Genomic DNA, 17,102 nt, shown 5'->3' with positions numbered 1-17,102 from the left:
AGTTTGTTATAATAATAGTGAAATAGTGACTTGAATATTAGACTCCTACTTTATTTGCCTGGGTTTGGGTTGAATTGAAACATGCCAAACAAACAAATAACAACTGGTGAAAGGGACTGAAATATGATGTAAACTACTCCACGTACCTCTTGCTATTGGCTTTGCCCATCCATGTTTCAAGTAAATCAGTCCTGTGCATTTCTGTGTGGCTGGGCCTACTCTTGCCTGTTAGGAGCAGATAATGTGTATGAATTTGTCTGATTATAATATTGTGCCTGTACAGCTGCTGATTTGTGCCTGTACAGCTGCTGATTTTGGCCAGGGGTACATCTGCTACTCAAAACTGTAACTTGAACACAATTGAATTTAGCAATTTGCCTATACCTGATTTAGATTATTTGGTTTCCTCAACATCTAAACTTGTGCTACTTGATGAAATAAACAAGGAAGAGTTGTGCTTGTTTTCCGATATTTTTAATTGTCTTTTCTCCTCCAGAAAAATGAAATTGAGTACTCTTTGTACTCTTTTTTTTTTTTTTTTTTTTTAAATTGAAAATCTGATACTGATAACCTTGACTGCAAGCAAAACCTCCCACTTAGACCTTTGGAAAGTGTGACTTGTTTCATCAGCATTTATTTAAAGTTTAACTGAACAGAACAATTTACTTCCTAGTGCAAATTGAAGGTGGTGTCTGATTTTTCCTTTCTGTTAATAGCACCACAAGCTATGTTAGTCTAGTCTTTATCTAGTAAAGTTTTGACTTTTCCAGTAGCTGGCAGAGGATGCTTTAAGTTCAAATCATCTGCTTAATCTCAGAGCTCTTTTAAACTAGGCAAATGACATAGAAAAAAATCTTTCTGCAATGAAAATTAGAATACTAGCTGCTAGAATAGCTATTTGTTATGTAATTCTTATTAAATGCCAGTTTGCTGTGATGAAACCTGAGCAAGACTCCAGTTTTTGTTAGATGTGATGCAAGGGTGTGCTCAGTGATTACCCGCTACTCAAATTTTTATTTTTTATTTTTACCAGCTGGGGCACAGCTTGGAATGGAAGTTTTGCTTTTTGTTCTCCAGCAAGACAGTCAGCATCTCACCATCATCCTGGCTTTCTCTGATCTTGCAGGCACTTAGGTGTTGGAAGAGTTTTGCCTGCTATTGTCAGTCTGAGTAAGAGAAAGCAATTTCTTATTGTAACTGACACAGGAGATTGTGACTCGAAATGAATAAATAGCTGGACTTAATTCAGCCTTGAACCAGGTCATGCAAAATTAATTAGTTTGTCTCTTACTTTGCTTAGAAAATCCATGTTTTCAGACTAACTTCTGGGGTATACTTGCAAAATATGAATTTGTGGTTAATTAAGACCCTATGTCAGTCCAATCAGCCAGACAAAGAGTGGAACCCACCAGACAGGTCTCACAGGGAATTAAATGCTCCACCCCCAAACAATAGCACCCCTCCAACACTGGAAAAAAAACCAAACAAACAAACAAAAAAAAAAACATGGTTGCAAATCATTGAACCACAGAATGGTTTGCATTGGAAGGGACCTTAAGGATCACCCAGTTCCAACCCCCTGCCATGGGCAGGGACACCTCCCACTACACCAGGCTGCCCAAAGCCCCATCCAGCCTGGCCTTGAACACTTCCAGGGATGGGGCATCCACAGCTTCTCTGGGGAACCTGTTCCACTTCCTCAACACCCTCACAGTAAAGAATTTCTTCCACATACCTAATCTAAATGTGTTCAGGCTGCCTGCAAAAGCTAACCCTTGGATCTTGGCCTACTGTGTCAAATATTACCGTGTGTTTTTATTGAAAATATGTATGTCACGTATGGAGTTAACAAAGACAATTCAGCACATATCATGGCCTCTCAGGTGGTAAGTTTGGACGTAATGTGACTATATGGTGGGTTTGCCTTAAACATTATTGCATCTATTATTGGTGCTACATTCCCTTCAACATGATGCAGTCTTCCCTTTCAAGTTTAAAATATAATAATCAGATTATGAATATTGTTTCCAACGTTAATTAGTTTAATTAGTTTATCATAGTTCTGGATCAGGACCTTGCTGCAGTACTTTCTCTGCTATGTTTCATTTAATTATATTTAATGCAATCTCTGTATTTCTCCAGAGGCTACATAAGCCTTCAGCCAAAGAATCAAAATCAATACAGAGGGCTATTCTGAGTCCTGTGTTTTAAGGTAGGTCTGGAAGAACCTGGTTTAAAACGAGCATTACATCTGTTGTTCTGTTCCCCATCTCTCCATAGTACTGCATGACCCCCTAACCTGGTATCAAGAACGGAACACAAGTTAAAATGGAGAAATTTTTCTTTCTCTCCATACAACTAATATTCTGGTCTGGTTGCTGGTTTTCCTGTTTTGACTACCAATTCACTGTTTCTTCCTGCCTGTCTTTCTCTACAGCATTCAGATGTTTATTTTAATTGAAATCCTTAATATTATTTTAAAAGTCTTTGGGAGGCATGCATGGTAATAAGCACCTCCGCAGAACATGTAGGTGTTGTCATTTCCACATTTGTGCTGTAAGTGTTAGTTTCCAAGCAATACTTTCTAGAAACATCCAATTTATCACTTTTCTTTCCACTCTTCAGCATAAGATGAGTTCTACCATTACCAATAAATTACTGTGTCTACTACCGTTGCTGTGGATTTGATCATTCTAGGCTACCCTCCTCCTCTCCTCTCATATACAGAGGGGTGGAAGCATCACCGATGTCTTTAACTTTTCCAAAATCTCATGGGAAACATAGGATATAACCAGCAACAAAAACTATCAGCTGATACTACTTTCTGTTGTGATGAGAACACAACCCATGACAGTTTCTTTTTTAAAAGGCCACCTCCCTTCCATGATGTGCTTAGAAAACTTCTTTTAGTAAATGGATAAGATTAGTCAGTAATGATTCTTGAACTGAATTGTCTTTGGACTAACAAATGACTTACTCTTTCCCACTGGGCTTTGTGGTAGGACAGGGGATTTTTAATTTGCTAATAGGCAACCCAACTTTTTATAACTCCAGAGTCCAAGAGTATAGAATCATGATGTGCTCAAGTATAAAGAATCTTCTCCAAAGAGACACTACAATCCTAGCTTTCTTTGGCCTCAATAGTCACTCATGACCTTACGTCAACTCTAACATATTCTTTTTTCTTTTTGACTTCAGAATGTATTGTGCTACTCTGCTGTAACTAATAGCATTAATAGAAATTGTAACTTGTAAACCTGTTAATTTCTACTAGAAGCAAAAAACGTTCATGCATTTGAAAACCGCTGTGCTTGGACATGCATTAACTATGCTCTATATTCATGTTTTTCAACATCAGAATCTCACTTAAGTTTAAAAATACTAATCATTGTATTTTCATGTAAGACTGAGAGCAAGCCAAAGCTATAGCTGACTATTTGCAGGTGTCTGGGAGGAGCTCCAATAATTGTAAGGAACCAGAGCAATAAGTTCTATTTATAGACATCAATTCTAAATAAATGCAGAATAATAAAGAATTATAACTTTGAGAATTTATGCTTTTAACACTAGCTGTGGAAGCATAATTTGCTGCTGAAATAATAAGATAGATTCATGATTATATTGTGCCATGTATGGCTGAGCTGAAGTTAATATTTGGAAATATATATTTTTTAATGCTACTTCTGTAAAGAGAAGATGCCCAAACAATCTTTAAAACGGGCAACATACTTTTGTTGTTGTTGTTGTCATTGTTGTTGTACTTGTATCTTAGGAACCAAAATAATTGTGACTGAATCCTCTTTCTCATATTTTCTTTAAAGGCTTTTATGCCATCATAAGAAAATTTCTTCAGCCTTGCATCTGAGAAAAGATTCACCAAAAAGAAAAAAAAAATGAATTTACAGATGTGGGAATTACGATACAGAAGTATACAGGTAATAGTAAAACTCATCCGAACGTAGCAATCATTCTTAAATATATGCTGAATTTTAAGCAGTTACATTAACTGGATCAGGATATGGTACATGGAGTGAGCTTGGAATGAACAAAGTAATTCTTAACCTCTTCATAATGTTTGTACTGTAAAAGAAGTCATAATACAATTCTACATTAACCAGGTATGGAAAAGAAAACAGTGGCAGAACTTTCCCCTCTGAGCATTATCTGGCACAGAACATTTAAAGTCCTCCACCATGAGGGATATAGAACATACATTTTTTTCAGGTTTCCACAAAACTCTGAAAACTGCTCAAGAACTCAGAAGTGCAAAGCATGCTTAATAGTATAAATCATTTTAAAAATGTGGTGAAGTATATCATCATGCAGTCTTGTGTCCACTGATCCAAGAAGTAGCCTAATTACCTTTCACAATGAATGTTCAGTGAACAGGTTTTCTTATTAAAATATACTTTGCAGTAATGACTGCAGCATTGCTCCTGTAATATATTAGGATTAGACTGATAAGTTAAAGGTGAAATGAACTTAAAAAATGATTAGCTGTTAAATAGTAATATACATAAGAGGAATGAGTAGTAAATTGCTAGAATGACATTCTCAGTCATTTTAAATGGAAGTTTATGCAAAGAGACACTTATACAATATAACAAAGTAAATTGCAGTTTATTCACTGACAAATGTTCAGGAAGGAATTTTCTGGATATCAGTATACTCAGCTTAGATCTGGAAGATATTATTTTATCAAGTTGTAGAATCTTTAATAATTTATTCTATAGGTGTAACATCATTCTATAATGTGCAGAATTGTAAATTCATGCTTTCTTACACCAAAAGTACTTCCTTGTCTATTCTGTTTTTAACACATATCTGAGCTGCTAGATCCATTCTTTTTTTTTTTTAGTTGGTTGGTTGTTTTTGTTGTTGTTTTGTTTTGTATTTTTTCTTTCCTGCTGTTTGAACTGCTAAGAACATAATTTCCACCCTGTATTTTGTTTGATTTTTTTTATCATGAAAGGTAACCAGAGTGGTTTGGGTGCCTCTCAGAAAGTTAGTTTACAGGGTATGAGAGCTCAGACAGAGCTGAAGAGCTCCTTTCAATAAATCATGCTAACTGCACACAATTATAGAGAAGAGAAAGGTTTGTGGGATTGAACAAACAGTATGATCTATTATCAGGCTACTTGAGCTCTGAAAATAGCAGTTGTATTTGTCTGCTTAACTTCAGATATAGTGCTTGAACACTGAACCAGTTGGTTTAAACTCAATTTATAGTCAGGAGAGTCAGGCATAGCAGCCATGTTGCAACACAGTTCTTCTGGCTTCTACTGTGAAATGGGAGTAGTTGAGCCTTCCACTCAAGTGAGGAGGTTGCACTCTGCACTCTTTTTCCTGATGTCTTTTGGCTATTCGGGTCATTCACGTGCAAACAGATGACTCACAGCCTCATTGTGTCACCAAGAACAGGTAGACCTGTCCTCATGTCCATGTTTAAGCTCTAATTAATAAGTCATTAAAATAGCTGATCCTCTTGTCTCAGTCTGATGAGAAGTCCTAGAAGAATATGGAGGGCATCCATGGAAAGTGATCTGGGGGTTTTGGTTGACAAGTTGAATATGAGTGCCCTGGCAGCCAAAAGGGCTAACCATATTCTGGGGTACATCAAGCATGGCATTATGTGCTTTGACATGCTTCGATTATTAATTCAGCTTTATTTTACTGTACTGCCTGTTAAACTGTATTTTTATGACTCCATTGTCATTATCTTCTTCTGCTAAGGACTTCTATTGCACCTACTTTTTCTTTAGGAGGACAGTTTTTACTGGTTTTAAATATTCATTGCATTCAGCATTTGTTGAGACAGTGAAGAAAACTTGGAATATAACATGGTGAGATATATGATGGGTTAAATATGTTCAGCAATCTTGGTATGTCACTTTGATAGTTTGTTATATTGTAAGATAATGGCAGAACACTACAGTTTTATGTATAACCTCACCTGTAGAACTTAATCAGGATTAACTCCTCACTATACTAGCATATCTTCTGGAAAAACGTCTAACAGAATTGATCTGATTTAATATTGAATGTTGTTCCCAGACATCTTGGGACCACTGCAGGCTTTTCATTCCCTTCTCTATCAAAATAAGAAAACGTGAATAATTAACTGAGAAGAAAAAAGAAAAATGAATGCTTGTCCCTTTGAAGAGATAATGAAAAGGCAAATATTTGATACAGGATGATTTAAGGACATAAGTGCCACAGTACTTAAATACTGATACAAGTGCAGCATAAGAATGTATATGGATTGTAGAAGAAATAATAGTTTTGATTACCATGGCGATAAATATTGTTGCTTGAAGAAGAAAACCCTTGTAAGGATTAAGGAAGGATGGGAAGACAATGCCATTCTGGTTACTTTATGTCAAAAAAATTAGAGGATGTGCAGATGCCACATGTTTAAAAACTTGTTTCAAAAGACTTTTTGGGGATAAGCTAAGAGAAAGATGTGCCATATTTGGCTGTCAGATTGACTGTCAGAACCCAGCTCCTCATCTTTGAAGAATACAGTTGCTGGGTTATCAATAACAGTGAGTTTAAAGTATGCTGTAATCAAAAGCAGAACATATTTTAAGAATTTAAATTACATGTGTCAGTGCTTGCTGGGTAGGGAAACTGTGCAGGTTTACTGCAAAGGTTTGAATTGTAAGACAAAGTAAACAGTGAAGCACATGTTATGTCTCTTCAGATTACCACCCATTCACTCTGGTTGCTGGAGAAAATCACACCTTTAGTTCTGTAAAATCTACTTTGAAGGCAAAAGTTTTACGTGGTTAACTTTGAAGTTTAATCAAGGAGTTTAAACTCATGAAGGACCTTAGCAGTCTGGAGATAAACTTGTTTGACTGCAGTGACAAATGCCTCTTGGTTTCTATTGTGTCGTATTAAAAGTAGTTTGATTTCTCTTTGGTAATTCCCACAGCACATCATTTGTATTCATTCATCACTGTCAATACTGATTATATTGCTGTCCAAGACAAGTATACTTTCCATCTTGGAAATCTAATTCTTCTCCTCATAAACAGTTCTGATAATTGGAGTTGCCTTGGGAAGTACAGTCTGTTTTCTCTTCCATTTCTTTGCATCTCTGCGAGCCCTGATGTTAGTCTCCTTCTTATTATTCTTCTAGTCCTCTAGAGGAAAAAAAAAAAGTCTAATATATTCCACCTTGAATAGCACGCTTCTCTCAAATAAGCCCATATTCATTGATGGTCTGCAATTTTCCTCTTGCTAATGTGTTGACTAGTCTTTTCCCTTGTGTTTCCTTTCCTGTTGGTTTAATCTTCTGATGTGAATTTTTAAATAGCTTATCACTAGTGTTCTCTTGATTGCCTGTGGTTTGGATTTGTATCCTGAGTGACTTGAAAATAGCCTCATATTCTAGAGTTGATGCTGTATAAGAACTCTAAAAGGGGAATTTGCCAGCAATAGCAGATCTGTGTTTTCCTGAATGCTGCTCCACCTGTTCACTGCTTATTATAGAAAAAAAAATAATAATTTGTTGCACCTTTTAAATAATTAAATCTTATGCTGAAAATGCTGCAATTTCTCCATCAAACTGCTAGCTTTATGATGGAGCACAAGAGGTGAGAAACAGTGACATAACACATTACTCTTCACACTGACTGCATCACTTGAATGTGTGAAGTGTCTCTTGTAGGCAGCTCAACTTTAACAATTTTGTAGTAAAGCTGTTAATGCCAAACCAGATCTCCTCTTACAGCTTTCTAGGAAGTCTTTCCATTCTGAAGCTGCACCTCCTTGTTTTATTTTTTTCTGATATCTGATTTAAAGCTGAATGCCCCTTTGTACTCTGGCTGTGACTGAAGCTCTATAGATGTCTTCATTTCATTCCCTCATTTCTCCAGAGCTAGCTTCAGGCACAGTAGTTGAGTCTGGCAGGTCAGTATCTTTACTTCTTACTACAACAAACCTGAATTTCCTTGAATAATAAACAGCAGCTGGTCTCTAGTGCCTGCTTCTGGGCAGTTAATTTTATATTTCCCAGTCACCTTCCTGTTTGTCTCCTTTTTGGCTGAGAGGCCTCTGCTCAGAACAAGCTAAAATAGCATTTGGGGTGAGACTGTGAGAATCAGTATTTACCTTTTAGTTTGATAGCTATTATTCATTAACACAGTGCTCTGTTCTCTCTGTGTGTGTGTATGTTTTGCAGTGTAGTAGCCTTTGCAGTTTCTTCGAAGTTCAGTTGTAAATATACATCTTAGTCCCCAACTCTACAGTTCTCTACAGTGGAAGAATCTAGAAGACTGGAAGAATTCTCCCAGTGGAAGAATCCAGACTAAAAAACCCCAGTTCCCTCAGCTGCTCCTCAAAGGACTTGTGTTCCAGGCACCAGCTTCGTAGCCCTTCTCTGTATATATTCCAGGGCCTCAAAGTCTTTCTTGTACTGAGGGAACAAAACCTGAGTGCATCATTTGAGGTGGGCCTTACCAGAGCCAAGTACAGAGAGAGTATCACTTCCCAAGACCTGCTGTCCATGCTTTTTCTGACACAAGCCAGGATGCTGTTGGCTCTTTGTTGGCCACCTGAGCACGTGTCTAGCTCATGTTCAGCCAGCTATCGACCAATATCCCCAGGTCCCTTTCCACTGGGTAGCTTTCCAGCCACTCTTCCCCCGGCTTTTAGCACTTCATTGGGTTGTTGTGCCTGTGGGACCCAGCACTCAACCTTGTTGAACATCATGCAATTGGCCTCAGCCCATCAGTCCAGACTATCCAGATCCCTTTGTGGGACCTTCCTAGTCTCAATCAGATCAACACTCCTGCCTAACTTGGTGTTGTCTGCAGACTTACTGAGGGTGCACTTGATCCCCTTGTCCAGATCATCACATTGACTTTTTAATGGTAAATTACTGATGAGAATGCATGTCTCATGCATGTCCAGTGCAGTGTTACACCTACTTATAATACCTATTACGGGTAATTTACATGTGTTATGGGTAATAAAATTACAGGTAATACCTAGGGCTTTACTGATAGCCAATACCTATTATTGAAAGGTCTTCTTAAAAGGTGTCCTTTCCCATAACACACCTGGGGTCATGCAAGCCCTTGCAGATCTGAGTCTCACTAATACAAAACACTAGGACAGAGACAGTAGTCTTTACTACTTACTGAACACAGAGGGGTACTGATTTTACAGCTCATACTTGCTACTTTAATGTAAGGACCAAACAAACTGTTGATTTTTTTTTTTTTTTTTTATGTAGTATGCTATCATTCAGCAGCCTCTCGTTATTGAATGTTCACAGTGCAATTTGAACAGGTTGTCATCACTTATCTTTGCCTCCCTGTGATGACTCATTGTCTATCTTTTATTTATCTTTTGTCACTAAATAATCTTTAGTACACTAAATAAACATGGATGAAAAATTCTGAGATTAATTAAAGAAAAAGGCCAACCATGCAAAGGTTCGAAAAAGTAGGTAAAAAGCCTTTATAAAATACCTTGTAGAATTCTCAGATTGTCTTGTGAAGACTTTTTTATCCTTAGGAAAGGCCTTCATGTCACCCATACAAAATATTTGGCTTCCTTAGCAAGGAGAAATGTTACTTTTTCCATCTCCTTGAGCCCACTGATTTGTTGTTGCTGTTCTCTAGAGCAGATTAGAGAGAAATTTGACAATAGTCTTGCACGAAACTGTCTGTTTCTGTAGTATTCTTAAAAACAAATTATTTATGTATAAATGTGCATGAAGATTCAAATTTTAAAAAAGGAAAACTGTCCTAGAGATATGATGAACTTAGGGCTGTCATCTGATAAGTCATAGCCAGTAGAAAATTCTTAAATTCTTTATATTATTGTCTAGGCAATAGCTATCCTCCAGCTTAAAAGTTTATAGTTCTGTCAGAGAAAACACTTTGCCATGACTAGAAATAATATGTGGGTGAGGTTCAAGAGCCACCCAGTGGCTTAAATTGCCTGCATATACAATTCAGAAACCCATTGCAGGTTGGGAGAAATATGGATTTGTCAATCATTGTGGAAAAAAAAAATCATAAAATGTCTATAGCTAATAATTAGACCCTTCACTTAATACATTGAGAAGAATGATATGCTTCCTTGGTTCTTAGTTAAAATGCTTGAAGAAAGTCTATTTTTTATACATAGACAATTCATTTATGAAAATGTCATGTCAAGGTCCTCCCTACAAACACAGGTTTTGGCTTGTTTTCAGTAGCTCTTTGTACTGTGTTATATATAAGCATGGTTGACTACAGCCATTCTTCAAATGAGTTTTATCGGTTTTATATCTAACAAGCTGTCTGTGAGGCAAGTAGCAGGGCTGCACTCTATGCCCTGAGTTTTCAGTAGAAATTCCTTTTATGCTTAATTCTGCTTCTGTTCCCAGCTCTCCATTTCTCCTCAGCTTATTCTGAGATCTTCAGATTGGCAGAAGGAAACAAATCAAAACATGTTGCAGGAGGTGAGACAAAACAATGAAGATGTACCTGTATGGAGAGACATCAAAACAGCCCAGCAGTCATTTCTCCTGGACAGATACCCCCAGACAATACTAGTGTAAGGCAATATTAGTGTACTTTTGTCACTATCAAATACACAAAATTTCTAAATGAAACCAGTTATTAAAAATTGTTCATGTTTTAATTTTTTAAGTATTTATTCAAGCTATTTTTTTCTATGGGTTGTATTTTGCTCAGATATCAAAATTGCTAGCCAGAAATTATAAAATCCCTTCATCCTGCTATGATATTATTTTCATTTTTCCTTTAAACATGAATTAATTTACCACTAAGCCAAATTAGTGTCCCTAGCAATAATTTTCTCCCTCTTCCTAAAATTGAGGGGTGAGGGATTGTCTCACCGCTCAGTTTCTTGTAATCTCTTGATTTAGTTACACAAAGATGAGTACTCTAATTATAAAAATAGTCAAAACTGGTATCTACTTTTCCACATGAAGTCTTTATTCTTTGATAAAACAACTTTTTTTTTTTCCTTTCAACAACAAGAAGAAAAAATATTACAGGGTAATAAAGCTAAGCTAAAACTCTTAAAAAAAAAAAAAAAAAAAAAAAAAGGAGTTGCTGCATTAGATTTTTCTTTCTTGTTCTTGTTCTGCATGCAGCTTTATGAACATCATTAACCTTTTATATCCACCACAGATCTTTTCTGGAGATCACAATTATCTCCTTGAGTTCAGTAAACATTGAGGAGGATACTAAAACCTCAGATATTCAGAAAATATTGAAGTTGTATTATGAATGGGAATCTGAATACATTGAATAATAACTTGAAATTAATATGCATTTATATGAATTATATTTCTGGCCATTTCACTGTAATTGGCAAATATATTTGACATAATCTAATATAAGCAAAATATTCATCTGTTTATTTAAAATATGCTACAGAATATTAAGTGTATTTCTTTACCTGGCTACAGTAAAATAAAACAGAAGTGAATACCATCTGTATTCTCTCTTCAGCTGCTGCATACATGACCATGACAGATAGCCTTATCAGCATGTTGTTTTGTATATTTACTGGTCATGTTTCACTGGTGCCTGGAGGCAGTCTCACTTTTGTGTTGTAACAGATTATGTAACTTCAATTTTCACTGGACATGCCAAAACATTTCTCCTTTTCGAGAATAAATGGTTCATTTCTTCCAGAATGAATGCAAATGTTATTACAGAAGTGCTGATACAGTCCTGAGAGCTGCCAAAGGTAACAGCCTCCTGTGATAGGAGGAGTTCCTTCCTTAGTGACTAGATAAATGCTAGGTTTTTACAGATAGGTAGCTATATATTAGTTAATATTGGTATGTATCTCTCGTGGAGCTAGGATTTAGTGTTCCCTTGAAATCAATTTTGTGTGATATATTGAGTGAAAAAAAAATAATTCTTTTTCTTTCTGCATCACAAGTTGCTCTTGGAGATGGTGTATGTTCAGGTCTGAGTTGAAAATAAATATCATTTCCATGTATGCCTTGCCCTTTCTGTTGGGGACTGTAGGCTGTATAGTTCCAGGCCTGCTGTCAGCACATCAGAGGGGACTGTCTGGCAGACATCAGTGGGACTGGCTGGTTATCCAGCAGCGAGTGACACACTTCGATTTGGGAGCTCTGCTATGGTTGCCCTACAGGGACAGAAGAGTAATACCCATCCTTCTGTATGAGGACAAACAGCAAAGACTTCAGTATAAATACCATCAAAATCGTTATTAAAAATGCTTTGCTTACTTTGACACATACTTGCATAAGGACAAGAGACAAGATGGAGGTAACAGTATTGATCTATCTCCAGAAATGAACCTGTGATCCTGAAAGCACTTTCTTATGATACAACACAATCATGCACATTTCTGAGCCTCTGATGGCAGAAAAACTTCAGAGAATTTTAAAAAATATGTAATATCAAATTTCATACATATCATCTGAATAAGCAATTCCTTTTAATGAAACACATAAAGATTTAAAGCGTAAAACCAGACCCTATTCTCATTAGATTTCAAGCGAAATCTTTCAGAAATTGCAAGAACTGGAGCAAGCCTGTCTATCTCACCAGTGGTCAGTGTGCTCATTTGGAATAGTTTCCAATTCAAATCACTTCTTCCAACCAGAGTATGCTTCATTCTGCCTATTTTTAAGTGTGTGTATCTGGCCCATACTACAAGCTTTATCTTAGAACTGAGAAACCTTCCTAAGGTAAATGTCAGTGAATTCTGTTTTTATAATCAAAGATTTGGTTACAAATATTTTTTTTTTCTGCCAAAATTTTCACAGTTCTGATTAATTTTACTTTCAGAATAACTGAACACAGTTCCCATTTACATTATCAATTAGTATTCCTACCTTATAGCTTTCATTGTTTCAGCCAACTCTCATTACAGTTCAGTGAGTGTGCAGCCAGTTTAGCTTCTACAGAACTGCAGCAAGTAAAATAATTGTTATTGTGAATGATAAAAATAACTACCTGCCCTTATTTAGTGCACAGTATTAGCTATGGAAACCTTGTCACCCCTAAAGAGAAACAAATATAAGCAATGTCTATATTTTGTGGGTAAAAAGATTTGAGGTTTCCCAAAGCTTCCTCAGTACTTATGCATTACCTGTGTGGCATAACAGCATAGGGGTGCCTGCTCTGCACGCAGTATTTAGATAAGACACACAGCTAAACTGACAGCAACACTTGAAATACTGAAGCTCATTTAGGGTACTCCTCACGTTTCAGCACAACATGTAAGCATACATTTTCTGCAAACAGAAAATGAACATTCCAGAAAAATCAGCAACATATGAAAGATGTTGTGCTCACAGTTGTTTTCAGCAGACACCACATAACCAACCAGAAAACTCTTTAGGGAAGCTGTTTTTAAAACTCAGATATGATCTCCAACAGTTAAAAAGTGATCAGGATGACAGATCTCATGTCTGTTGTATAAATTTGGTGAACACATCTGTGGTGGTGCTGCTCTGCCTGCTTCAGACTTTGACAAATCCTGGCTGAGGACCAAGGGCACATGATGCATGCTGTATGACAGCATTTTTAGAAATTAACTTTTAAACCCCCCAGCATGTTGCAGCTGAGTCTCAGAGTCCTCAGAATGTCCTCAGGCTTTTCTAAGGATGATGCTATGCAGGCAAATTAGTCCTAGTGAAATACTGAAACATCCAGTTGATTTGGAAATGCAGCATCTAACAAGAGTTGCATATTATTTCTCTTATGGCTTTGCCAGCAGTTCATGGAAGGCATTTGTTGTCAACACCAGCTGAACAAGAACGTGGGCAGGCAACTGTACTAGTCTAGGGACCTGAATTTCAGAGGTGTACATTGTGATTGTGGACACAGTGACTGGGGAGGAAAATAAATAAATAAATATACATTTCTCATTCTTCACTGATACCAATGGCACACTAATGTAGCTTTTAAACATCCTTCCTGATTTTGAGTACATTAGATCTCAGGCAAAAATATTTTCTTAGTGTTTTGTTCAGGAGGCTCTGATGACAACTGACAAACAGGATGCTTTATTCAGCAGTTGAAAATTCCCGTTCTTGTCATTTAAAGTTTTGTTTGTTTGTTTGTTTGTTTGTTTTACTATTGTGAACAAGCTTTGTCGCCATATGGATTCAATTTAGAACAGATATGGAGACTTAATTTAGATTTCTTTGTGGTATTACAGCTCCTTTGTATTTCATAGCTTTTTCCCGATCCCATTTTTATGGGGCCCTTAGGCTCTAAATCTAAGTGTAAAGTGAATGAACTTCAAACAATTATTTCTTCTTGAAATTTCCCTTATCAAACAATGGCTTTGCTGGGTCACAGCCTAAGTTCTAAGTCCAGCAAAAAGGAAAGAACTGTTCAGGGAAAGGAAAACTGTATTATAGTTTGTTTGAAGAAAAAAACTTCACATCTTCCTGTCATAACCAGGTCACCAGCTGACATTTGGTGTAGTTAAGTCTCATTTCTGACCAGCATCCTCTGAAGAAGTTGCTAGTGTTACAGCCACCCAGCCCAGCAGGGATTTCTTGGTTAGTTTGTTAAAAATAAATAAACAAACTAATCCAAACAAACAAATAAATAAAAGCTTTGGGGTTCAGTACAGCTTATACCAACCAAAATAGACCTGTTCACATTTGAGATCTGAGTATTGTTTTACACAAAATAAAACAAGCTTTTATGGCTTCCTGTACTGAAAGGGTGACCGAGATATGCTGACCAAGATCTGCTGACAGGATCTGGCTGGAGCATATACAAGGAAAATGAGCTTCAAACCTATAAACATTCATACCAGAAACCTGACATTTATCCAGAAACAAGTTGGAAGCTTGAATGGATTGTAGCTTAGACACAAAGCAGTATTTTGGATATCTGATAGAGGCCCAAAAATACATACGTTCATGTGAATTACTGCATGACTATTTTTGTGAGTGCCTGAGAAAATTTCAGCCTTCTACCCGTACGCATAGATTACATTCCGCACTAAATGACTTATTGTGTATTATTTAGCCAGATCTCCACAGCAGTGGTTTTGAATTGCTTATAAAAGGAAATTCACACACACACACTTATATAACCTGTTTAAATCTTGTGAGAGCAGAGAAAGTTGCAGCTATATTAATATTGTATATTCATTAAATGGAAAGACAGGACTGACAGCCCTAGAGACATAGATTTAAAATGAATAATTCTGAAAGAATTAAATGTGTAAATTAGAACAATTAAACTATGAGCCACTCAGACACATTTCAAGGCTAAATGTTAACACCCTGTAGGAATAAGAACATACTGGCTTGCTGAGAGTGCAGCAAGTTTTACTTCACAGTTTCGATTTGTACATCACATAGTCTAAAGATGATAATCCTGTGTATGACATCCTCTCTCACGTGATGAAGTAGAGACCTTTTCTTTATTCACCCCTGCTAATTTTACGGTAGCTCTACGTAAGGCAAAATAACATTAAGAGAGGACTAACACATTTCTTAAACGTGTGTATGAAGAGATATAATTTCCTTTTGTTTTCCTCTCCTCGTCATACATCCTTATACCTTATCTGTTTATTCCCTAGTATCCTAGGTGTTCATTAAATTAATTCAGTCAGTCTTTGCCCTGCTTACCTGGTTTCTAGTCTGCTTTTGACACTCAACATTTATTTACACTTAAAAATCTCCAGCCTCTGGAGACACCCACTTTTCCCTTACTGTTTATATAGCTAAAGCCATAACACGGCAGAATTCAGTGGGCTCTGTTTCACAGTAGCATTGCAGCGCACAAATTACTCACCGCAATGAAGAGATTGATCTGCTGTGGAAGAAGCAAGAAATAAAAGAAAAAGGTGTGTACCACAGAAATCATTTTTCACAAGCAAATACCATCAGCTTAAAAGTGATAGGGTGCATGCAAAAATAGCAGAAAGGGGAAATGAAACTTATGGAGATATTCACTCTGAATTTTTCCTAAATGAAGCCACAATTGCTATTTAGTATCACTGTCTAAAACTTACACTGAAACACAAGATATTTAGAGAAAACTCATGATGGCCTTAGTGACCTAGAGATTAATTAAAAGTTTTAGTCATACTAGTAACAAAAAATTAGTATGAGTAGAATAATGAACTTTCTGCCTTTCTGATTTTTCTGATTTCTGACTTTGTGATTTATACCTTTGTGGAGAGCAAGTAGGGCATAACAAATGGAATAATGATTTTGAATTTCTTTACACTTTCCTAGCTTACTGCATTATACTTTGCTTGAAAAGAATGTGCTGTGCTCTGTTCTGGTTCAGGGAAATAAGACTTCCAATAATTTTGTCTTTCAGGGTAGCAGCTATTTACCAGTAAAACAAAATGTAGCAAAATGAAAACCACACAACAAGCACAGAAATTCTAGATTTAGGAACAGGAAATTGTAGGTAGTTGAAGAACTAAGGTAGACTGTGACTTTAATAAAATCACAATTTTTAGAAGCATTTTCTTAAAAATCAAGTTTTCCTGCCTACTGTTATTTTACATACTTCACTGCTAAAATAAACAGCAAAAGTAGGCATAATGGCCAGTTCGCACACTGGGAAAAGTCAGTGATCTTTTGTTTTATTTTATTTTTTTCTATTGCTCTACAGATGCTAAAACAAAGAATGGGAGCCATTATAAATACTATGATGCATTCCAGGACATCATTTTCATAAACTTTTTGAGTCAGGTTAATAGAAAGACTAAGCCAGCCACCTATACGTCCAATCAGAATACTGTGACTTAAGTGTCCTTTGGATTAAAATAATGCTAACAGCTGGTTTTGGTTAAAAAACAAGGCTGAGCTTTTCCATTCCAGGCCACATCTATGAGTCTGGAGACCCACCCATTCTCCATCATGTTCAACAGAATTACTCCCATTTACATCAGTGGTTTTAACTCTATATTCCTTGCAAACCAGATTTCCTTGTTAGCTTCTAGTTTTCAATACTCAAATTTTCCTCTGCCTTTTTTTCACATCTAGCCTTCTGCTTTTAAATAGTATGTCATCACCTCGCTGGCTCTACTAGAACTAGAAACCCCTCTCTTGATGCATCCTAATATTGTACTTGCTTTCTTCATAACATACCAAATTT

General features: G+C 36.5%; 1 long non-coding RNA gene across 2 annotated transcripts in view; it reads left to right on the top strand.

Annotated features, from left to right (window-relative positions):
- Window positions 1-2,141: 2,141 nt before the first annotated feature.
- LOC119715883 (uncharacterized) overlaps window positions 2,142-17,102 on the top strand; it is a 49,018-nt gene continuing 34,057 nt past the window's right edge. For both annotated transcript variants that reach the window (XR_011807283.1, XR_005263337.2), the window contains exons 1-2: window positions 2,142-2,212; window positions 3,822-3,935. This is a non-coding gene — a long non-coding RNA (uncharacterized lncRNA). The remainder of the gene's footprint in view (window positions 2,213-3,821; window positions 3,936-17,102) is intronic.

This window comes from Anas platyrhynchos, chromosome 2 (genome assembly GCF_047663525.1).
Source record: "Anas platyrhynchos isolate ZD024472 breed Pekin duck chromosome 2, IASCAAS_PekinDuck_T2T, whole genome shotgun sequence".
Classification (NCBI taxonomy): Eukaryota; Metazoa; Chordata; class Aves; order Anseriformes; family Anatidae; genus Anas; species Anas platyrhynchos.
This window is presented reverse-complemented; position numbering and strand designations above follow the sequence as displayed.